The sequence below is a fragment of the Schistocerca americana genome, chromosome 2, assembly GCF_021461395.2.
Source record: "Schistocerca americana isolate TAMUIC-IGC-003095 chromosome 2, iqSchAmer2.1, whole genome shotgun sequence".
Lineage (NCBI taxonomy): Eukaryota > Metazoa > Arthropoda > Insecta > Orthoptera > Acrididae > Schistocerca > Schistocerca americana.
In genome coordinates, this window is record NC_060120.1 from 638477213 (window position 1) to 638502705 (window position 25493).

Consider the following 25493-nt stretch of genomic DNA (forward strand, 5'->3'; position numbering starts at 1 on the left):
ATCATTTAAACAAATAATTCTATGTAACCTTTGTGGTAGAAGAAACTGTTAGAAAGAAGCCATTTTTCAACGTATTCAGTTAATTGAATGAGTTACGTTTTAACTGTAATTTCTGTAAATTAAACATTGAACAATGTATAGTTTCAGTACCTATTATTGTGAGGGTATATAAAGGCCTGATTTTTAGTCCTGAGACAGTCAGTCCATGGCCGATTTTCAAACGAGGAACCTGTATTGGTTAGGTCAACACAATGCATCAACTTAACTGTGAAATAAGTGTAACACAAATAAGCCATGTTTTAAAGTAATGACAGTGTCTGTTCAATAGTGCCACATGTACCATATTATTCTGAAAGACTGTGAACTGTGTGATTAGGTTTTTACTGCTCATAGATGTACAACAGTAAACTATTGTAGCAGTATGCTGATGTTTTCCTGCAGACTATTAATGAGGCTTATCAAAAGTTGACCAATAGTGAACAGGCCATATTAACTGTGTAATATTGGTGGTGGTGGTGGTGGTGGTGGGGGTAGGGGGGGAGGGGTGTTAAGAATAGTGAAAGTAAAGAACTGTGAAACGCAAGTGAGCAACTGCCGACTACATCATTTACAGTAGTCAGTGTTGAACTTCCATCCCCCATTTTTCAGCCAGTATAAAAATGCAGTACATTGACACTGAGGACTATCAATGAAGAAATAAAGCAGGTGAACATCACAGCATCTTTCTAAAACCTAAAACTAGATTCAAGCCAGAAGTAATACACAAAATAATGACACTGTTTCCGTAACAAAACACAACTGACATGGAAAAGCTTCTAAATGGATTGCTGAAGTTTAGCTATTACAGCTCGGACAGTAGCAGAAGTAATAGTAATTATAATAATGATAATAATAATAATAATAATAATAACAATAATAGGGCTAAGTGGATAAAGTTCTTAGCACAGGAATATTAGAATTTTGAAAATATGTTTCCAGTAAGCACATGCATTATGGTCTTGTGATAAAATGTTTTAGCTCCTCCATGTCAGTTTTTATCAGAACATGTTCCTGCAAAGTTGGGAGCCATTTGAGGATAATTATTATCCCACCCATCCTTTCTTTCTTTCTTTTCTTTCCTCCCTTCTCTTTGTCACTGTCTTGTTGAAGTGCACATGCCATTAAGAGGAAAGGCAAGTGATATTTTCGGCTCACATAAACAAACATTAACTTTTATGTGGTTGTTTTCAATGAGAAAATTCTCCTATGTGAGCAATTTAAAAATGCAGACTTTCCTCTCCCTCCATTCTTTCTTATGTATTGCTATTTACATTAGGAAACTCCTTCAAGGCCACTTCAAAGCAGCTTCCACGGGAGATTTTTAAATTATTTGGAAGTTTGTTGTAAAGTTGGATTCCCATGTAATAGACTACTTTACTGCTTGTATTCAAAAGGAATTAAACAGTTTTATAAACATGTATTGGTGTTAGTAAATGCTTACTTTTGAACATCCATTTGCAAGACTCAGTATAACTAAACTTGTATAGAATCCTTAATGCCTCTTTTTAAAGGACAAATACTGGTACTCTATATTTTAAAAATCACTTAAAATGGCCTTGACTGCAATAAAATATTCTTCAGCAGTTGATGTTCATGGATACATGATACTTGCTCCATTCACTGCTGCCAAGTGCCGACATGGGTGTAATTTCTTCGTTTAACATTTGTTATATTTTACATAGTTTATATTTTACTATTATTATCATAAATTCTTTCTATACTTAATATTTCAATGTATACAGTCTGAAGATGATGCCATTTTGGCCAAAACAAGTTACCATTGCCAATAAATATTTTAAAGCGGTCAAGAGTGTTTTTAATTCAATTTTAAAGTATTTTATCAAGGACATTGATATTATCCATCAGAAATGTTCTAAGAAATTGTCTGTTTATATGGTTGGTGGCGGCACACCCCCATACTTCAATTCTAAATGTGAAGTATGGATACAATAAAGCGTAATAGATCACACTTCTCTGCACATAATTCAGAACTTTTGACAGTGTCCTCACAGCAAAAGCTGATTTTCTTGGTTTTTGGAATAAAAGATCAATATGATTTTTGCAAGAGAGATGTCTGTTCAACATTACACCAAGGTAGGCAGTTGTATCATCCAATTTTATTTCTGTATCGTCATCTGACAGAACGTCTGATAGCACTCCATCAGGTTGGTGGTATATTTGAAAGTCAATTAGACTTGTTTTACTTTATCAATTATTTTGGAAGTAATTCTTCAAGTGAAGTAAGACACCAAAACAATTCTGGGCCAGCTCACTCTTTTTGGATCCCTGGTTAATAACTGTTATGTCATCTAAATAGTTAAGTGCAGTGACTTGTGGGCATGCTTTCAAAAGGTCACACTTGTGGTACTGCTATGTCATCCGCAGAGGGCACCTCAGACTTGTGTGTGTGTGTGTGTGTGTGTGTGTGTGTGTGTGTGTGTGTGTGTGTGTGTGTGTGCATGCATGCCCACATGAAGTCACTGTCAGAGCTTGCTATGGAACCTGGTCTCTTTAAGGATAGCCAAGATTCACTCAGCCTCAGTTCTCTATGTGTACTGCTATAGCTCTTGTGTACATAATTGATTCCTGCTGAATGTTACTTAAATACTGTCCTCAAGTTGTTAATGTTTCCATAGAATAAAACTATGTTCAGTCTACTGGTTATGTTGTACTTATACCTAATTACAACATGATTGGTGACAAGTGTGGTCCTGTTCTCTATGCAGATTTCTGCTCTGGTTAGTCCCCTGTTCATGCTCGTGATGGCTGATGTTGTTACAGAGGACATTTTATATAAATTGCTTGAACAGCAAGGATCATTTGTCATGGCATTGCATCAGCAATCATGGGTGCTGGACAATCAAACTCAGGTACTTCAATAATTGGTTTCTATTTTGTCTAATCGGCATGCTCCTCAGACTGTGCTGCCTGCTGTTTTACCCACCATGCCCCCCATAGCATATCCACCTCCCTTTTCCACATACAATGAATCCATTGAGGAATGGGTTGCATACAAGAAATGTCTGTAACAACACTTTCAATTTTTTTGGATTACTGTTGATATTTTATGTTGTGCCTTATTTGTTTCACAAATATTGCCAAGAATGTATCAAGTCCTACATCATCTTTCTTCTTTAACATTTCAGCAAATGTGTGGGCCTCTTTCAAAATACTACTGTGTATGCACCCATATTATTGCAACCCGAGTTGTGTTTTACTGCTGTAGGAAGCAGCTACGTTAGTCCTATCAAGCATGGGTGGCTGAACTCCATGGGTTAAGTCATCATTGTCATTTTGTGTCTGATATGCATAAAGAGTCATATGTGATGAGATGGTGAGAGATGTTATCTTTCATTTAGCTCTGGATTATGAGGTGCAAGAGCATGCCCTCCAGTATGAAAGACCATCATACTCTGAGGTTTTAGCTATTGCACAGCCATTCAAGGTGTCTCGAGCTGCAGGTAACCAAATGAGTCATAATGTGGCATATCAGAATCCAACCCTCCACTTCACACTGAACTTCAGGCAGTTCAGAGGGGCAAGACATGGTCACAGTGGTCTGCACATGATCACAGTTTTAAGGTGGCTGCCCTTGCTCCCAGTAGCAGTTGCACCAGCAAAGTAATCAGGCCACTAAACAGCAATGTATGTGTTCCATGCTCCCATCCTGCCCTTATTGTTTCAATATCTATGAGCACCCAGACAGCCCAAAATGCTGTGCTACCTGTCATAATTGCAACAAAAAAGGTTGCATTGCTTCACTTTGAACACAAAAATTCAGCACAACAATCCTGATGTAGATGTAAACATTCTATAGACTATTTCTGTTATGTAAAGCAAGCTTTTCATTGATGTTCTGGTTTTCTGCAAAGTTCTGCATAAACTCACAAACTTATATGGACTTGGGCTCCCATCCACTTCTCCCTGTGTCATGAAAGTTAGTAAATTGCAGTAAATAGAACATTCCTATTCTGGCCCAGTTCTCTGCCCCCATATATTGCAAGACAGTAGTCTGGTCACATATCTTCTTGTATATAACACATGCACAGAGAATTTTTTTGAATTAGAGGCTTTTTAAGTTATTTGGTTTTACCATTTCAGATAAATTGAATTTAGTGTCTGAACAAATGACATGATTAGATGCATTATGTTTTGAGTTTTCCTCTTTGTTCTCTCCTGGATTGGGGTGTACTAACAATTTTCAGGTGCACATTACCATGAAACCTTCTGCTTGACGTCATTTCTTCTGGGCCTGTCTGATTACAGTAGCACTCAGGGAACAAGTTAAAATGAATTACATTGCTTCACAAAATCTGGCATTGTTCAGCCCATTGTATGAAGTGAATTGTCTACTGCCCTTAGTTACAGTAAAGAAATCATTGAGCCAGTTACGCCTCTGTAATAGTGGACAGTTACCCAATACCTCACTCAGATGAAATGTTTGCAAAGTTATCAGATGGTCAATATTTCTCAAAAACTGACTAGCTGGAAGCCTATTCACAACTTGCTTTAGATACAAAGTCACAACTATGCTAGTTGTCAATACCCTTTTTGGCCTCTATCAATACTTGTGTATGCCTTTTGGAGTTGCCAATGCTACCACTATTTTTCGTTTTCTGGGGCAACTTACACCTCTGTTCTGTGTTGTGACTATTTGGATGACATTGTACTTTCTGGGGCCTCCACTGAGGAACATTTACAAAACCTCCATACTCTTTTTTTCTGTCCTCCAAGTGACCTGGTTGAAGTGTAATTTAGAAAAATATCAATCTTTTCAGCCTTCTATCATTTATCTTGGATTTGAAGTTTCTTGTGAGGGTCTCAAACCCTTCCATCAACATGTTTCTGCTGTTGTGTTGCATCCACACCCTAGGTCAGTCAAAGAACTTCAGGTTTTTTTACGCGAAGTTGCCTACAACCATAAAATTTTTGCCTAGGGCATAGCTGTTACTTAAGTTGCTGCGCAGAGGCCTCACTTTTGCTGGTCGCTGGCTTGTGAAACCATGTTTTCCACCCTTAACACAATGCTGCAGTCTGCACACTGCTTAATGCCCTACCAATCGGGCCTCCAGTTGGCCCTTGCAACTGATGCTTCACAGTATGAGTTGGGGGCAGTACTGGCTCATAGACATCCTGATGGCTCAAGCGGCCTGTTGCTTATACTTCAAAAATGCTGACTACTGCTCAGATCAGGTACTTTCAGATAGAAAAGGAATCTTTGGCCATTGTGCATGCTGTGAAGAAATTCAGTGTTTTTTTCTGTGGTACCAAATTCCACCTGATCACCGATCACAAACCATTGATTTCCTTATTCATTCCTTCTGCATCATTACCAGATAAAGCAACACATCACATTCAACATTGGGCTCTTTTTCTTTCATGTTAGATCTACAAGATTCATTCCTGCTCTATGAATCAATATGTAATTACCAATGGTTTGTTGTGCCTCCTGGCCAGACCAGACTCAGGATCTGATCAAGAGAAATTGCTTTGTTTCCACATTGATGTCACCACACAGATGGTTGAAGGCTTACCTGTAACTAGTGCATGGATCATGAAAGCTGTAGCTTCAGATTCTGTTTTGTAGAAGCTCATAATATTACTACAACATGGTTGGCCAGATTCACCACCTTCTCATGTGTCTGACCCCCTCCATAATTATTACATCTTTTGAGACTGATTCTCTGTTGTGGATGGTTTTCTGCTTTTAGACATGGACCACATGGATCCTTGGGTAGTGTTCCACTCAGTGCTTCATTTATAGGTTCTCCATTTATTACATGCCAATCATTGGGGGCTGTCATGCACAAAAGCTTTGGCCCATCGACATGTGTTTTCGCCCAGCTTTGGCAGTGATGTTACCTGCCCGTTTGCCTCCTGTTCACTGTGTGCGACACACCAAGCAGCTCCCCAGGTGTTGTTGTCTTCTTGACCAATGCGGTTGTGTGCTTGGGGGCAGTAGACATGGATTTTGCTGGCCCCTTCCTCAACGCTTATTGGCTGTTGATCATTGACACATATTCTCATTTTCCATATGTTGTTTGTTGTGTTTCCACATCCACAACTGCCACCTTCACAGCCTTGTCCAAAATTTTTTCTCTTGCAAACGTACCCAAGATGTAAGTGTCTGATAATATTCATTGCAAGAGGATTTTCCGATTCCTGTGGTATCTGTCACATCCTTGCCCTGCCATTCTATCCACAATCTAATGGTGATGCAGACTGTCTAGTGCAAACATTTAAAAGTGAGATGAAACAGTATGTTGCCAACTCTTTGTTCAATGTTACCTTAGACTGGCTTCTCTCCTTGTACCACTTCATGCCGTTTGGCAAAAAGAGCCTCACAGAGCTACTCCATGGGCACCAGCCGAAAACACTGCTACACAACCTGCATCCTCGATCTGTACATCAATCTCTGCAGCCACCATGCCTCTTCTGGCCTGGTGTGGGTGTCTGGGTGTGTGGTTTTGAACGTCACCCTAAAAGGATTTCATCTGCCATTGCTAGATGCCAAGTTCACTGTCTCTGCAATACCTGCATGGAGGACAGCCTCTGCTCGAGGCACCGTGATCAGCTTCACCTTCATGTGGACAACTGGGCTCTCCCTGATGTCACATCATCACCTCCAAGCCCATCCACATCGGGTGCCATGTCACCTGCAGCTGTTGGTTATCCACTCCCATGCGGATGAGGGCATCCATCCTCAGTGGCTGAACCGGCAGTTCCTCTATCACTTCTGGCATCATAATCAGGGATTCCATCACCCATTCCCTGGCAACCACTGTTACTAGCATCATCAGAACTGTAAGCACCGTCACCAGAGCCGATGCCTGAGATCGACATGGGAACAGCCCCTGTGTTGCTGGTGTTGCCATACGGTTTGGGTTTGACATGGGAAGGTGGGTGCAGAATGTGTCCATGCCGGAAGCACTTCAGCCTATATGCTCCTGTTGCAGCTCGCCACCTTAGCCAGAGCCCAGTGGATGAGGAAGATTGTGTGTGTGTGTGTGTGTGTGTGTGTGTGTGTGTGTGTGTGTGTGTGTGTGTGTGTGTATGTGTGTGTGTGTGAAGTCACTGTCTAAAACAAATCTTGAATTTTCAATGGAGAATAAATAAATAAATAAGCATTAGCTTTTGGTAGAAATTTTTCAAGGTTGTAACAAGAGGACATAAAGTTTGTAAATTGCACTGCCTTGCATTTGCCTTCTCCTCACAATAATGAATTATCCTGATTCATTCTTCTGCTACACAAGGGATGTTTACCTTGACAATTAGTGTTCTTCATTGGGGAGGTACTTATCATTTGTATGTTGATAATCCACATCTATCAGTGGCCACAAATGGTTAACTTTAAGGTGTATACAACCGGCTTCTCTGTGTTCTGGCATCACAGGTGTGTTTCTGTTAAATAACTTCATGTTCTGTCAACTACCATTTTTATATTTTTCATTAGTGACATGTCATAACCAAAACCAAGTCCTAATCCAAAAGCAGAGTTGTGAATAAAGTACAATACTTAACACTGAAAGCATGTTTATGACAGACACTAATGTACAGACTGAACAGAGCTTTCTCCTGGATGGAGAGTGCTGCTATTTATACAAATATCAGATATTTCAGAATATGCAAAGAAACACATAGAGTTTTGAGAAAATTCTAGAAGTGATAAATACTAAATAACAAATATTTTCTGGTGATCAGATCTGGACTGGCAACCTACAGCGTGTCAGCCAGTGATGCTAACCATTGCTCCACATTGTACACAGCAGAACTTGCGATATTGAACCCTCTCTTGGAAATACAGAGATCCACTGTTTCAGAAGTTCTCATTGGAGCTGACTCCAGCATTCTAAATCTTGATCTAGTCAGTGATCTCTGGCTAGCAGCACTGGAAGAACCTTTGTTCTAGTTATGTTGTCACATCCTCTAAACTATGGCGAGCATGAAAGGTAGCCCTTCCTGTTTAAGTTACGTAATCATTGAGTGGGCTTTCAGTAACCTTGAATGAGAAGCCCCCATCGTAGATCTGTGACTCAGGATCGTAATTGGGCTTCAAATGGAGAGCATGGATGATGTCTCTGTGATTTTGTTCTCTTGATAAAGGTCATAAGTCTCAACATCATATGTGATACCCAACAAGCAGCTAATGATACAATATGGTCCAAAGTTGTCTTTTTCTGATAGTCCCACTTTTTATACAGGCATAAAAATATCTACCAAGTATCACATGTTCCTCACTGGCCAGTGACTGGCATTATAGCACTCTCGGTCCTTCTTCTAGGTGTCCAAGGACTATAAGTGAGCCAGGTTTCTTGTTTAGCCATGCTCCTGTGTTCTGCCAAAAGAGTCCTTGAAAGGCTGTCAGTGTCTTTGTGTTTGCATCTGTTATTGTATACAATTCTGATGTTGTACCCCTGAAGCCTCAGTGCTCATCTTGTCGGTTAACATGACAGGTCCTTCAGACTAGTCAGCCAGCATAGAGAATGATGATCCAACACAACAGTGAATGGCAAATTAATATGGCTGGAACCTGTTGATGCACAAAACGACCATAAGGTACTGTTCCACAGTGACTTTGGTGAGTACTCTGTACACATAAGCTATATTCTTCTCATCCCCTTCCTGAATTTGCACTAGAGATGCACCAATCCCCTAACTGCTTGCATTGGTGTGAAGTTTTGTCTCATTATTTTCATTATGCAGTTCTAGCAGTGGAGAAGAAGGACAAGGAAAGGTTTTTCTTGCATCTCATTCCAAGAAAAACTGGCATCTCTCTGCAACAGTTCTTGCAAGGGACCAGCCGTGTGTAGAAGTCCATTATGAATTGCTGATAATATGAGCACATTCCAAGAAAACTTCTCATATCACAAATGTGCTGAGGAGTTATAAAATTGGTAGCTGCTTTTATTTTCTCTAGATTGGGACAGACTCCATCACCATTAACTAGATCTGCCAAGATTTTCAATTCTTGGGTGACAAAGAGGAACTTTTTCAGATTCATGTGGAGACCTGCATTCTGAATGCACCTCAACACAGCTGTTTGGCAGCTTAAATGTTCTTCAAATGTCTTTGAGACAAACAACAATGTCATACTGACATCAAAGAAACATAATCCATTTACATTGTTGGTCAGATTGTCCATCATATGCTCGAAGGTGGCTGGTGTGTTACAAGACTTGTGACACATTTGGTGTCACTGGAATTCCCCAGTGGCCTGTATGTCACCATGGCTTCCAATACACCAACATCTGACTGGTCTGTCCTCACTCCAGAGTGGGTGGCAGACAGTGGTGGGTTCAAGTGTCACTGGGCAGAAGGCAAAATAGGGAGCAGGCTGTGCAGCTGGCTCCCTATGTCTTAGCAAGAGGTACAAGATGCTTCCCAATGTTCATGATAGCTCTGAGCCAGCACAGGATGCCCCTCCTGTTGGGCCAACGGTCGATTTTCTTGCCCAGTCTGGACAAGTACAGAGGGTGGGTATGCTAGCCATTGGGAGCTCCAATGTCAGGCGGGTGATGGATCCCCTCAGGGAGTTAGCAGGCAAGGTGAGAAAGAATTCCAGTGTGCATTCGGTATGTTTTTGGGAGGTCTCATCCATGATGTGGAGGAGGCTCTGCCAGCAGCTATCGAGTGCACTGGGTGCAACCGGCTGCATGTAGTGGAACATTTCGGCACGAATGACTCCTGCCACTTGGGTTCTGAGAACATCCTCAGCTCCTTTCAGTGGCTGGCTTATTTGGTGAAGGCTACTAGCAACACATGCGGGGTGCAGACTAAGCTGTCTATTTGTGGCATCGTACCCAGGGTTGATTGTGGTTCTCTGGTCTGGAGCAGAGTGGAAGGTCTAAACCAGAGGCTCGGATGACTCTGCAATGGTAGTGGATGTGAATTTCTTGATGTCTGCTCTCAGGTGCAGAATTGTAGGATTCCCCTTTATAGGTCAGGCATGCACTACATGCAGGAAGCAGCTACTAGGGTAGTGGAGTACATGTGGCTTGCACATGGGGCTTTTTTAGGTTAGAGGACCCCTCCCTTGGGAGCAAACACAATTTGCCTGTTAAGTCAGCCCCAGCAACCTCAGAAAATCTACGTCCTCACAGATCAGAAATGGAAAAGATTTATATAATTTTAGTAAACTGCAGGAGCATCCAAGGGAAGGTCCCAGAATTAGTATCGCTTATTCAAGGTTAGAATGCACAGACAGTATTGGGAACAGAAAGCTAGTTGAAGCCAGATGTCAACGACAACAAAATCCTAAGTTCAGACTGGAATATTTATCATAAGGATAGGTTAGTCCCCAATGGTGGTGGCATGTTTATTGCAGTAACACATTTGATAAAATCTAGCGAGGTTATCATGGATTCTGAATGTGAATTAATCTGGATGAAACTGAGTATCAAAGAATGGTCAAAAATGGTGACTGGATGCTTTTATAGACCACATGGGTCAGGACCTGTAATCGTAGAGCACTTCAGACAGAGCAGAATATCATTAGTAATTTTCCTGATCATGCCGTTGTAATAGGGGGTGACTTCAACTTGGCAGGCATAGATTGGGAGTGTTAAGCCATCAAAACTGGTGCCAGGGTCAGGGAATCATGTGACATTGTTCTGGATGTTTTGTCTGAAAATTGCCTTGAGCAGATAGTTAGAGAACCAACTCATGAGGGAAGCATCTTAGACCTCCTGGCAACAAACAGACCTGAACTTATCGAATCAATTAACGCAGAGGAAGGTATCAGTGATCATAAGGCTATGACAGCATCTATGATGGTGGTTCCTACAAAGAATGTTAAGAAAGGTAGAAAGATATATTTGCTCAGCAAGGGTGACAGGATACAAATTTCAGAATATCTCAGCAGTCAGCATCAAATATTCTGTGATGAGGATGGAGATGTGGAGAACAAATGGAAAAAATTCAAAGGCATCATTCAATGTACCCTAGACAAGTGTGTTCCAAGTAAGGTTTTAAGGGATGGGAAAGATCCACCATGGTTTAACAGCCATATTAGGAAAGCTCTACGTAAACAAAGAGCACTTCATCTCAGATTCAAGACAAGAAAAAACCTAGCTGAAAAAAAAAAAAAAAGTGAAAATGAGCATAAGGAGAGCAATAAGAGAAGCGTTCAATGATTTAGAAAGTAAGACGTTATCAGCTGACCTGAGTAAAAAACCTAAGAGATTTTGGTCTATGTAAAATCAGTTAGGTAACAGAGAGAAGGCTGAAATATTGAATTCAGTCTTTTGAAGTTGTTTCACTACAGAAGATCATAATACTGACCCTCCTTTCAATCATCATGCTGATGTACAAATGGCAGATATTGAAAAAACCTATCATGGAATTGAAAAGCAGCTACAATCACTTGGTAGTGGAAAGGCTTCAGGACCAAATGAGATACATATAAGATTCTTTAAAGATTATGCCAAAGAACTTGCTCCCCTTCTAGCAGTAATTTATCATAGATCGCTTGAGCAACAAAAGGTACTTAATGACTGGAAAAAAGTGCAAGTCATTCCCATTTTTAAGAAAGGTTGTAAGACAGATTCACACAACTATGGACCTATGTTGTTGACGTCAATGTGTTGTAGAAATATGGAACATGTTTTGTGCTCAAGAATTATGATGTTCTTGGTAAATGAATAGCTCCTCTATAAAAATCAACATGGATTCCTCAAACAGAGATCCTGTGAAACTCAGCTCACTCTGTTCCTCCATGAGATCCACAGTGCAGTGGACAATGGTGCTCAGGCTGATGCCATGTTCCTTGATTTCAGTAAGGCATTTGATACTGTTTCACATTGCCGTTTAATGAAAAAAATATGAGTTCACGGAGTATCGGAACAGACATGTAATTGGATTCAAGACTTTCCTGCAGTTAGAACTCAGCAGGTCGCTCTTAACGGAACTAAATCAACATATGTAAAGGTAATATCCAGAGTACTACAGGGAATTGTGATAGGACCGTTGCTGTTCACAATATATATAAATTATCTAGTAGAAAGTGTTGGATGCCCTTTAAGGCTATTCGCAGTTGATGCAGTTGTTTATACCAAAGTAGCAATGCCAGAAGGTAGTAAGAATTTACAGAACGACCTGCATAGAATTGATGAATGGTGCAGACTCTGGCAGTTGACCCTGAATGTAAAAATAAGTGACATATTGTTCATACATAGGAAAAGAAATCCACTACCATACAGCTACACTATTGATGAAAAACAGTTGGGGACAGTGTCTGCCATAAAGTATCTAGGCATAACTATCCAGAGCGATCTTAAGTGGAATGACCATATAAAACAGATAGTGGAAAAAGCGGACACAAGACTCAGATTCACTGGAAGAATCTTTAGGAAATGTAACTCATCCAGGAAAGAAGTGGCTTATAAGGCACTTGTTTGCCTGATTCTTGAGTATTGTTCATCTATCTGGGATCTCAATCAGGTAGGGCTAAAAGAGGAGATAGAGAATATCCAACAAAGAGTGGGTTTTGTCATGGGATCATTTAGTTGGCAAGAGAGCATTATGGAGATGCTAAACAAACTACACTGGCAGACATTACAAGAGAGACATTGTGCATCATGGAGAGATCTGCTATTGAAATTTTGGGACAGCACTTTTGAAGAGGAGTCAAACAACATATTGCTTCCATGCACATACATCTCACGTATTGACGATGGGGAGAAAATTTGAGAAATTAGAGCCAATACAGAGGCTTATCAACAATCATTCTTCCCGCACACTATTTGCAAATGGAACAGGGTTGGAGGGATCAGATAGTGGTACTGAAAGTACCCTCCACCACACATCATTAGGTGGCTTGCGGAGTATGATGTAGATGTAGATGTAGATGAAATGATCATTCCAACTGGCATGACTTTGAACACACAGAGACTCTCAGGTGTTATGAAGGCAGTCTTTTCCCTGTCAGCCTGATCAACTTAAATTTGCCAGTAACCTACCTGTATATCCTCAGTTGAGAAATACTTTCCTCCTTTCAAGCAATCTAGGGTGTCAATCAGTTTTGGTAACTGATACAGAAATGCTATCTGCCATCCTCCTTCCACAAGGACCACAGGAGAGGATCAAGGACTCTGAAGGTTGAATGACATCTTGCAGTATCTTGCCACTTCCTCAAGCATTACACATCATTCAGCCAGTGATAACCTAGATGAGCACTGGCTAATTGGTGGGAGATCCCTGGCATTGATGTGGTGTTTTACCTTGGGCTGCTTTGTCTGTTTTTTCTTCACTTTGGATCTGAAAACATCCAAAAGTTGGCGCAGAACTAACAGTTAACAACATTATTCTTCTGTCAGGTCAGATCCTATTTGCAGTTTGATAGTAGCTTCCACCATTGCATTGCCTGTAGTGCTAGTGGAGAATGTTTTTTTTGTTTATGGCACTGAGCTGCCCATCCTGGACTTGTTAGGCTGGCCCAAAACACTTACCTTTAGGGATGAGTTGTTGCTGCTCATGACAACTAGTGGTCCAAAGTTCTGTTTGACAATCCAAAATGCTTATGACTATTGTTGATATGATGACTTCTTTTATGACCTTGAGTTGCTGTTCGTGAATGACAAAAGCTTTCCAGTTTACTGAATGTCTAGACTGACAAGTGGAAATCATTTGATGATGGCAGGAAAAAAAATCTTCAATGGCAAACAACTGCCCAGAACAAACTTACTTAAGTATTCTTGTAGGAATAACTTAGCCACTCTGAAGCTCTAAGCTTCCACTGTCTATGAATGCTTGTGTTACTTGCAAGAAGTCCCACCCTAGAATAACTTTCTGACAGTATTCTAGGCACTTCAGTCTGGAACCGCGCTGCTGCTACGGTCGCAGGTTCGAATCAGCGTGTGATGTCCTTAGGTTACTTAGGTTTAAGTAGTTCTAAGTCTAGGGGACTGATGACCTCAGATGTTAAGTCCCATGTGCTTAAAGCCATTTGAACCATTTTTTTACTGTATTCTGTTAAAATGACAAATCTGAAGGACAATGCTCTGCCACTTATTGTTATTTTTGTATTACATGTTTCTGTTGGCTGGGAACATTTCCCATTTGTGACCTTCAGCACAACTGCTTCCATATCATGGAACATAGTCCTCTTTAGCTGGTGATGATAAATATTTGATAATACAATAAAGCAGTCTGTGAGTCAATGAACGCCTAGACAGGTGGGCCGCTGATGATAACGATGATGAGATTTCCTGACTTCTTGGTGACTGTTGTCCATGGAGGATTTGTGGCAGCCTCACCTCCATAGATGGTAGCCTTGCTTAGTTTTCAAGAATTTGGTGACTAGCTGAGTGACTGGTACCTTTCTTTGGCAATGGGGAACAGCTGTGGCATGGTGGCGAATGACCTCATCCAGGATACAGTAACAGGCTTCAATCCACAGGTTGACTATAATCACCTGCAGTTGACAAGGAAAAATAGGACTGTCGTGATTGTTGATATCTTGGGGTGTAATAGTTGTTGAACACTTGTCTTTTTTCTCTGAAGTAGGATACAAGATGTCCAGGGTGTCCACACAGGAAACACGCCAGCATGCTGTCCTCAGTCCTCCAAATGCCTGTTCTTCTGTGGGATGTTATGCTTGGCAGAAGTGTTTGTTGTACATGCATTGGTCAGATACTGATTTGTCATTTGATGGCTGTGGTGAGTCTGAGTTGGTGAGCCTGTTTTTCATGACAGGTTTGCTGGTAGTAGAGATTGGTGCTATAGATCATTACAGCTCTTCTTCAATATTTTCTATTACCTCTTGGCATATGGGGTCAACATTCATGGCTTTTATCTATTGTGTAGTACGTCTGATCTTCTCGCTGCTGTAAATTCCTATATCTCTTTTCTTACTACCCGGCATATAAAAGAGAAGAGATCATAGTGGTGTTTGAACTGTAAGGGAATAGGGATACAGAACAATAATTTACTGATAGACATTCAAACACAGTTTACGGTACCAATATCTCGTGTAACTGACTACCCAAGAATATGATTCCCATGTATGTGATATTTGTTACATAACCCAACTAAAGAAGTCTGATCATATATTTGCTGTTATTTTGAACCAGTTTTTTAAAACTGTGTATCACTTTTTAAAACAATTTTGACTCACAATGTTACTTTTCAAATGTACTACTTGTGGAAATTACGATGTTAACAGCATAATGTAAACATTACATTTACATAACCTGCAATAAAGAGATTAAAGAAAAGGACATTTTTTGCAGGTTGTAGAGTGTAATTACTTCTGTAATTCATGTTAGCAACATTATATACATTGCAATTATTCTAAAATATTATGTAAAAGCAAAACAAATAGTTAATGGAGGATGTTATTTATTTCAGTGTGTTGTATTTGGAGTTTCACTGGAATTATTATCATACAAAAGTGTTTATGTAATACTAGGACTAACATCATATTTTTTTTCTGAACTGTGCCCCTTTTCCTAAACCTCATCATTTGTTGTCCTTGACACCTCTTCCTTCCCCTTCAGCCTTACTTCCACAAAAAGGAGCCACAGCTCTGAAAGCTTGCAAACTATATATGTGTTGTTCTCCTGCCACTGCTTGGTGAATATGTATTTTATCTATCCAGTTACATTTTAAAGTCATATTTGGTTTCATGTAATTAATTAACTTGAAATTGTAAAAAGTATCTTGTTAAAAAATGCTTTTTCTTGAATTTGATTATTGTAGAAGTATTTAAGTAACACTGATGTAATGACAGTCAGACAATCTTCTCCATATTTTTCTGATGCCCAGTCTGTGTCATATGACTGTGTGAAATGGTTCAAAAACAAAAGATCTTTTATTTTAAAATTGTGAGCCAGATCTGTTCTTAAGTAGTTATAATTCCTGAAATGAAACTTGAGATGATGCAGAGCCACAGGACAATATGCACAATTGATTGTAATGAGGTTATTCCCATTGACAAAGAAAACATGTAATTATAAAGTTAAGTAAATTGTGTTAACAACAGAATGTTATAAGAGGTTGAATAAGCTACAGAATGTTTTAATTTGATGGAGGAAGTGGCATCCATCTGAGAAAACCAAGATTGATGTTCTAAACTATGTTAAGTTTCAGATTTGGTTTTGTTATGAAATTGTAAATATAAAATTTCAAGGACTATAGGAGCCACAGATGCCAAAAACTGCAATACAGTCCAAGATTGTGAATGGATGAACAAGAAATGAAATAAAGTGAATAACTGGAATTATCCCATAGGACCTCACCAATGTGGACACAAAAGTAAAGTACCCTATATTTTTCTTTTCTTTGCTTGGTTGTGATCTGATAGGTCATACAAAATACTTCTTTGTAGGTTGTGTTGTATTTAGACTGTGCTGAATATGAAAAACCAAAGTGAATTACCATTAGTTGAACAGGGCTGGGTTTAAGTGATGAGAGTCTTAACGAAGCAGCGATAATAGTAGACACTAATGTGGAACTTAACCAGAGTCATACTGAGAGAGCAGTGGTCAAAAATGCTAGTAGTATGAGCATTCAATTTAGAGATTCTGATTATTGATAAATTTTTGTTGAAACAATGATTATCTGAACAAATAAAATTTTTTATGATTGCACAATTTACAAACCAGAATAAAGACCTGCATGGCAGAAATGATGCAATAAAAATGATTTAAATAAAGACTTGGGTGGTAAAATTGATACTACTGATAATGAAGTAAAGGAGTTTATAAAATGAGATTTTAAAAAGAAAGAGACTGACACTCAGGTAGGTTCAGTTGAATCCAGAATTGCTTAAACTGAGTCAAATCTCCAAGACAAGACTGACCAAACTGAGAAACATCTGAAAATTGTACATATTATGAAAAATGTCGATTTCTACTCACCTTGTAGTGGAGGTGTTGAGTAACAGACAGGCACAACATAAAGACTGCCAAACAAGTAATTTCAGCCAAAATGCCTTGCTCTGAATCAGTATATGATACATTGGTGACAGATGTGTATAGTTTTGCAGAACTTTTTAACAAACATTTTATAACTGTTACTGAAAAGATGGGGTTGTCAGGTTCTGTAGATGCTGCTATGGAATACCTCAGCCCGGACATTTCAAGTAACTTCCATAATATGAACTTAACCCTCACTACCCCAGCAGAAATGATGTCCATCATAAAATCTTTAAAATCAAAAACATGTAGTGGGTATGATGAAACATTAACAAAGTTAATTAAAGAATGTGATTCTTAGTTAAGTAACACATTAAGCTGTCTGTGTAACCAGTCATTTATAAGTGGAATACTTCCTGAATGGTTGAAGTGTGCTGAAGTTAAGCCACTGTTTAAGAAGGGAGATAAAGAAATAGCATCAAATTTCTGTCCAATTTCACTTTTGCCAGAATTCTCAAAAATTTTAGAAAAAGTAATGTACAATTGGCTTTATAACCATCTTATCTCAAATAACATACTGTAAAAGTCACAGTTCGGATTTCTAAAGGGTTCTGATATTGAGAAGGCTATCTACACTTACAGTGAAAATGTGTTTAATTCATTAGACAAAAAATTGCAGGCAACTGGTATATTTTGTGATCTGTCAAAGGCATTTCACTGTGTAAATCACAATATCCTTTTAAGTAAATTAGAATATTATGGTGTAACAGGAAATGCTGCAAAATGGTTCAAATCTCTGGCAGGAAACAAAAGGTGTTATTAGGAAAGAGACATGTATTAAGCTGTCAGGCATCATCCAACTGGGAACTAATTACATGTGGGGTCCCACATGGTTTCATTTTAGGGCCATCACTTTTTCTTGTGTATATCAATGACCTTTCATCAGTAACATTAGCAGATGCCAAGTTCGTTTTGTTTGCCGATGATACAAACATTGCAATAAATAGCAAATCAAGTGTAGTCTTAGAAAGATCGGATAATAAAATATTTGTGGACATTAATCACTGGTTCCTAGCCAATTCTTTGTCATTAAACTTTGAAAAAACACACTACATGCCATTCAGAACTTGTAAGGGGTGTCCCACGAGTATATGCTTAACATACAATGACAAACAGATAGAAGAAGTGAACAGTGTTAAATTCTTGGGATTACAGCTAGATAATAAATTCAACTGGGAGGAGCACACCACAGAACTTTGATGTGTCTTAACAAATCTCTGTTTGCAATGCGAATTGTGTCAGACATAGGAGATATAAAAAATGAAAAAGCTGGCATACTATGCTTACTTTCATTCCATAATGTCATATGGGATTATTTTTTGGGGTAATTCATCAAGCCAAGCTAAAGTTTTCTGGGCACAAAAACATGCAGTAAGAGTTATATGTGGTGTGAACTCAAGAACATCCTGCAGAAGCCTCTTTAGGGAACTAGGGATTCTAACTACTACTTCCCAATATATTTATTCCTTAATGAAATTTGTCATTAAAAATATATCACTTTTTCAAACTGACAGCTCAATTCATGGAAATAAAATGACTGTGGGTTTGGTGAGTAACTGGATACCACAGTGGAAGGGGTGGGAATGATGGATAGTCCTACCTGCTATCCTTCCCTCCCCTCCCACAGTGGTATTCTGCTGCCCATCAAACCTACACCATATCCTCATCCATCCCTCCTCCACCCCTCTCCCAGCCTCTCGCCTCAAGGCTCATATGCCTGTAATAGACCTAGATGCAAGACCTGTTCCATACATCCTCCCACTGCCAATTACTCCAGTCTGCTTGCAAGCATCAGCTATCCCATAAAAGGCAGGGCTACCTGCAAAACCAGTCATGTGATCTACATGCTAAGCTGCAATCAATGTGCCGCATTTGATATGGGCATATCAGTCAATAAGTTGTCTGCTCACATGAATGGCCACTGACAAAATGTGGCCAAGAAACAGCTGCACTACCTAGTTACACAGCACACTACCCAACACAACACTTTTTACTTCAATGACCACTTTATGGTCTGTGCCATCTGGATCCTTCCTACCAAAAACAGCTTTTCTGAATTGCACAGATGGGAAATCTCCCTACAATGTATGCTATGTTCAGATAACCTGGCCTCAACTTTCGTTAGCCACTGTCATTCATCCACCTCTCCCCTTCCCTGTTGCCACTCCAGCACTACACAGCCTTCATTCCACCACTGACAATCTTTGTACTTCTCTCTTTTTCCACTCTCCCCCCCTCTCCCATGTCTAGCCTCTCAACTGCACGTAGCTGCACTACAATCTCCCCACCTCATCTCTGTATGCTCCCACAAACAGCACCCTACCAACCCTCACCCCTACTCTGCTACCCTTACTCCTCCCCATCCCAGGCTTCTCCTTATCGGCCGGCAGGGGTGGCTGAGCGGTTCTAGGCACTACAATCTGGAACCGCGCGACCGCTACGGTCGCAGGTTCGAATCCTGCCTTGGGCATGGATGTGTGTGATGTCCTTAGCTTACTTAGGTTTAAGTAGTTCTAAGTTCTAGGGGACTGATGACCTTACAAGTTAAGTCCCATAGTGCTCAGAGCCATTTGAACCATTTTTTTTCTCCTTACCCCATCTCCCAGATTGCTTCTCCCATCATTCACTGTTGGTCATAGTCTTGCCTCAACAGTCAGAGGCAGTGGACATGTATGTGTGAGTTGTGTTCACATGAATGTGTGAGTCTATATGATCTAAATCAGAAGAATACCTCTTGGCTAAAAGGTTATTTGTTTGGCAGTCTTTTTGTTGTGCCTGTCTGTGACTCAACATCTCCATTATATGGTGAGTAGCATTTTCGTAATATTATCATTATTCCATCCTAGATTTTCCATTGTTTAAAATTGTACATAGTGTAATAAAACAGAGTCACCATAATTTACAGTGTGAAATTAGACAAAAGAAGTGGGAAATGTAACAAAAATTTGAAAAACTAGAAACTAATGCAGATAACAAAATCTCTGAAATTAACACAAAGGTTGTGTATGTAAAGAAATCTGTAGCTAGCAACAAAGATGTAGCCTGTAATGATGTAATATTAGCAAAAAAGTAACTGAATTGAGGAAAATTTTGTTGTAAAATGTTATATTAGTAACAGCGGCGTTTTGTGGGCCAGCACTCATGCAAAAGTTTTGCGGGGCATGATATGCTTCACCCAATTGTTTTTATACATCATTATCATGATAGTTTTGTTTTTGGTATGACTGATGTTCTTAAAATGAAGTTTGTAAAAAAGTTTTTGCATGGGGAAGTTCTTTCATAGGCAAACAAAATATTAACACAGAAATGACATGTGGTGATTCTGGGAAGAGTTTTCCAAGTAAATTTTGCTCAGAAACTAAGCAGGATAGAATTAAAAGTTAATTTTTAAATGGACTGAGTAACAAAGAAGGCCACGGGAACAAGAAAGAGTACTGTGAAAAACAAATAAGGTGATTGTTCCACCTTTTGGTGACCTTACAAAGATAGTTGGTTTGAAGAGGAGATTACCAGGGAAAGTACAGTGAGGGTTAGTTTATGGACCTGATGAAATTACTGATGAGTTTTCAAAATATGTTGTACTAGATAGAGTATTAGAGAGAAATAATAGACAGAGTTTTAATCACAATGGGAATGGTGGATTTCAGTACAGGGGTTGGAACAAAAATATAATTGGAGAAATAATGGGAGAAGAGATATAAACAACTACAGAAATGATTATCATGAAGGGGGTAACATAAGGGAACTTCAGTGGAAAGATGGGAAAAGGATTGGAAGTAAAGTATTTGACAATAGGAGTAGACCATGGGTTAGGAACACACTATGGGTTAGAAACAGACTATGAGTTAGAAATATACCAATGATGGGAATAGGGCACGAGAAGACAATAATAGATCACATAAAACTAAGACATAAGACAATAGAGGAAATGTTCAGGAAAACGGAGGGTTGTCCCACTGACAGCCAGTCAGTTTCGTGTGAAAAGGAAGCAACAAAACTCAGGCTAGGTATTATAGACAGAGACAACAGGAGGGCAAAGATGTGCATCCCTTCAGATAGCAAAGTAGAGGTACATATCAGATGAATAGAATTCATTTTAACAGAGAGTTTTGGAAAGTCGTGAAGGTTGATGGCTGTGGAAAGTGAGAAGCTAATGTAACACAGAACAGACAACCAGATCTGGATGCAGAAGCTGTAACAAATATGTATAGTGAGATAAAAATTAATTTTTGGGGACAAAGAATTAATTGATCACAGCTTTGATGAGAGTGGTATAAACAAGTTAATGAATTATGAAGCAATGGAAATAAAAAGCAAGCCCGTTATATCTGAAATGAAAGCTGGCAAATCTAATAAACATACACTAGAGGGGAGGAGAAGTTACTGGAAGTATTTGTGATGAGGTACGAGAAGAGAACATTTCAAATGAGTATGAGGATGATAGTGAAGAATTTGTGTCAGATAATGGTAAAGATTTCATTAATGGTTTTGATGATGAAATAAGAAGTGAGATTATTTTTAGTGTGGAGTTGGTTGGAATGATATATGTAAAGCTTAAAGAGGAAGCATCAGAAGAAGGGAACAATTATGAAACAGCCAGGGACACCAAGAGATTGATAGGGTATTTTATTTATTTTTTATTATCTTCCTGCAAATCATTTACATGATGTAGGAATTGTCACAACAAAGTTATCATACTGGTACAAGTACTACAGACATAATAATGAAATATCACTTTTAAGGCATTTTTTTAAAAGTACAAATTCAGACATATAAATTATAATTTTTGGCAATAAATTTACACACAATCAAAGTACTCATCTACATCATAGAAAGTTTTGTTTAACAGGTAATTTTTAAGCTCAGTCTTAAATTTTACTTCATCTGTTATTTCCTTCATGTACACTGGCAGTGCATTGTAAAGTTTTATTCCAAAATAACTTACATGCTTTTGGGTTTGTGTTGTCCTTACCCTTTCTACATACAAATTCTTACAAGTTCTAGTATTATAATTATGGCAGTCCTCATTTGTACATAGATTTTTCATTTGTGCTCTTGTACACAGAATGCTTTTAAAAATATACAGTGATGGTATTGTGAGTATTTGCAGTTCTTTGAAAAGGGGCCTACAATGAGTTCTTGGAGAATTATGTGTTATGATTCGTATAGCTCTTTTCTGAAATTTGAAGATATCTGTTAAGCTTGATTTAGTTTTACCCCAGAACACTATGCCGCAAGACACGATGGACTGAAAGTAAGCAAAATACACTAGTCTAGTACAGTCTGTGCTGCATACTCTAGATAATATCCTCAATGCAAAACATGCCGAATTGAGCCTGTGGGATAAGTACTTGAGATGGTCTTTCCAGCTTACGTTTTGATCAATGTGCATGCCCAAAAACTTTGTGGATTGTACACTCTCTATCTTCTTATCCATTAGTTTTAACTGGAGGTCCATATCTTGAGTTGCTTTGCGATACTGTATATAATTTGTTTTACTTAGATTAAGTGTTAACTGATTAGCATTAAACCAATGTTGAATGAAAGTCAGAGATTACCTGTTTATGTCAGCTGAGAGGTGTACACTTGTGAGGTTAAGAAGAGAATAGTGAAATGTACTGATAATATTAAGGGCAACATAGAATCACTACAGCAGTGTTTAGTAATTATAATAAATTACAGGAAATCTGTGAGACATTAGATCCAGTCTGGTGGAAAGAAATGAAATGTGGTTTGAATGCTGTAGAGGAATCCAGTATGCCTGTAAGTGTCTTGCAACCAAATTCAGATAAATATGTTAACAGTGACAATATAAGGATGTGGGGTTTAAAGATATTAAGGTTCTGTGACATAAGGATGAGAACAAAGATGATTATGCAATAAGGGGCGTCCATGCATTTTTATTCAGACTGATAACTGGGCAGGGAATTGCTCATTCCTCACTCCTTAGCCTATCCATTTTACAATTAGTCTTTTGGATGGTGGATCTGAGGAATTTCTTTTCTTATGTCTGGAGCCATGATGACTCTCTTTGTGAGGGCACATGCTTTGACACTGTAGGTCAGTATTAGTAAGGAGTTGCTGTTAGACATTACTAATTGTGCTTTTTCTGAAATCTTGTGATCCCATAAAAGGGTCCTCACTTGTTGATAGAATGCAGCTCCATTTTGCTGGCTGTTGGTGATCTTGTGTTTTATCAAATTTTCCCTGGACATTATATGAGGTTGGTTTGAAAAGCTCTCAGAACAGAATACAAAAAGAGTACTTACATCACTGAACCTTTTTTTATTTTTAAATGTAATGTCCTTGTAGATTAATGCACTTGGTCCAATGATGTTCCAGTGCCTTGATCCCATCCTGAAAATGAGTTTCCTCCAGGCCTGCAAAATAGTTATCAACTCCAGCTATCAATTCTTCGTTTGAAGTGAATCTTCATCCACCAAAAAAAAACTTTCAGTTTTGGGAAGAGATGGAAGTTTGACAGAGCCATATCAGGCGAATTAGGCCAGTGTGGCAACAATCCATACCTTATTTTGAGTAATTTTGCCATGGCGACGGCACATATTTTTAATCCAGCATCAAGAGTCACGGCACCCATCTTGAAGTTAGTATTTTTCATTTCTAATTCTTCAGTTAAAATGTGATATACCCTTTCAGATGACATCTGGAAAGCATCAGCAATTTCACGCACTTTCAATTGGCAAACCTCCATGACCATTTTGTGTACTTTTGCAGTGATTTCTGGCCGACCACTGTGCGGATCATCATCAAAGCTCTCCCAACCAAATTTAAATTCATTTGTCCACTTGGAAACAATTGAATATGAAGGAGCGTAGTCCCCCAGTGTATTCTTGAAATTTGCATGAATGCCCTTTGCTTTCATACCTTTCTTTACAAAGTACGTAATCACCGCTCGAATCTCGATTTTTTCCATCTTCGCAAATCACTAAGCAGGTACAGCAACAAAGTCACGTCACCACCACAGCTCTCTTCCAAGAGCACTGGTATGGCATGTGTTTACAGGCAATAGTCCAATGAAAATCATGTGAACAACTCGTTGCACTAGTGCTGACGTCTCATGGTGATTCCGAGAACTTTTCAAACCCCCCTCGTACTTCTGAGGGATGGAAAACTGTCTACAGACTCTAGCTGGTAATTTCCTAGTTTCACATTGTACGAAACATAAAAACCACCATGTTACAAGTTGAGATTATGAAAGTTCAAGCAGTCTGAAAAACATACCAGTTGGATGTTAATAACTCAAGAGACTTACTTAAGTGTCTAGGTTAGAAGTGGTTTTAGTTTAGTAAAGAAATATTATTGTTACCAACATAAAGTCTTTACTCAAATTTTGTATATTCCTATCCTGTATAAATGGCCACTATGGTTCAGCAGGCAACACTGTCACATTAAGAGAGCCATTATCCACTTTCAGCGAGAGTTATTCAACTTATTCTACTTCTCAGCCACGCAAAATGCCATCTTTGATGGCTAATTTCAACTAATGGTATAGTATATCTGGGTGCTGAATTACTGAATGTTCTCTAATGTATAAAGTAATGAATTAAAAAAAACCTGGTGTGAATGGAGACATCCAAACCACTTTGTTCTGAGTAATTTTGTTGCTTGTTGAATAATAGTACTTTCAATCACAATGATGACATTACATGATCTTCTCAAAGATTCGGTATACTTGCTGAGTCTTCTCGTCCTTTCTGGATGTGAAGGAGAGAAATCTGCCCAGAACTATTATCTTCCTCTCTCCTAACAAGAAAAAACTGATTTTAACACATTGGTGTCCTGCCTATTATCTTTGGGTTTCATTTTTGGACCAGATGATATTTGAAAACCTGAGCACTTAAAAGTGAAAGATAGGGCAAAAACAAGACAGATATTACTGTCAAAACAGCATGCAAGAGTTAATAAGAGCAGAAAGCTAAGCACATTACATGTGGTAGAGATAGGGGAGAAGGAGGAGAGGGCTGGAATAGACAGGTCAGAAAATATAAGATAGAGAAAACTATATGGGAGTGAAGAAAGGAATGGTTACTGAGAATAAATGCTGGGACCTAAGAAATTAATGTAAATTAGACCAGGTGGGTGTTGAGAACCAAGGACATGTTGTAACATCCATTCTACCCTGCTAAGTTCTCAGAAGCAGGTGTCAGGGGGAAGAATCCAGAGCCAAAGTGTGCTGAATCAGGTACCGACGTCATGAGTGTTGTGTTGTAGAGGATGCTCTGCAACAGGGTAATGTGTGTTTCCAGTATGCACCCTCTGTCTACGGTCATTCATCCCAACTGATAACTTGATGGTAGTCATACCAATGTAGAACGTCGAACAGATTTTACACAACAGCTGCTACACAGCATGTGTTGTTTCACAGGTGGGTCTCGTTTTGACAGTATATGCTTTACTGTTACAGGGCCGGTATAGTTGATGGCAAGAGGATGCATGGGGCAAATCTTACAGTGGGGATGGTCACAACAGTAGGAGCCACTGGATAGGGAAACAGATGCAGAATGAGCACAGGTTCTGACA

General features: G+C 39.1%; 1 protein-coding gene across 1 annotated transcript in view; it reads right to left on the reverse strand.

Annotated features, from left to right (window-relative positions):
- Nucleotides 1–25493, reverse strand: part of LOC124595367 (Down syndrome cell adhesion molecule-like protein Dscam2) — a 266443-nt gene that overhangs the window by 33908 nt on the left and 207042 nt on the right. The gene's annotated exons all lie outside the window — the stretch shown is intronic.